The sequence below is a fragment of the Microtus ochrogaster genome, chromosome 2, assembly GCF_000317375.1.
Source record: "Microtus ochrogaster isolate Prairie Vole_2 chromosome 2, MicOch1.0, whole genome shotgun sequence".
Classification (NCBI taxonomy): domain Eukaryota; kingdom Metazoa; phylum Chordata; class Mammalia; order Rodentia; family Cricetidae; genus Microtus; species Microtus ochrogaster.
This window is the reverse complement of record NC_022010.1, coordinates 63,449,148-63,449,604: the sequence shown is the minus strand read 5'-3', so window position 1 is coordinate 63,449,604 and position 457 is coordinate 63,449,148.

Below are 457 nucleotides of genomic sequence, written 5' to 3'. Positions count from 1 at the left end.
GCCAGAACCTGGAAACAACCTAGATGCCCTTCAATGGAAGAATGGATGAAGAAAGTGTGGAATATATACATATTAGAGTACTAGTCGCGGTAAAAAACAATGACATCGTGAATTTTGCATGCAAATGGATGGGAAGAGAAAACACTATCCTGAGTGAGGTAACCCAGACCGAAAAAGATGAACATGGGATGTACTCACTTATAATTGGTTTTTAGCCATAAACAAAAGACATTGAGCCTATGGTTTGTGATCCTAGAGAAGCTAAAAAAGAAGGTGAACCCAAAGAAAAACGTATAGTCATCCGCCTGATATGGGAAGTAGACAAGATTGCTGGGCAAAAACTGGGAACTTGGCGGTGAGGAGGGATGGGTGTAAGGGGAAATGGGGTGAGAAGAGTGAGAAGGGGAGGATGGGGGAGCTTGGGGGAATGGGATGGTTGGGATAAAGGAAGGGTGGA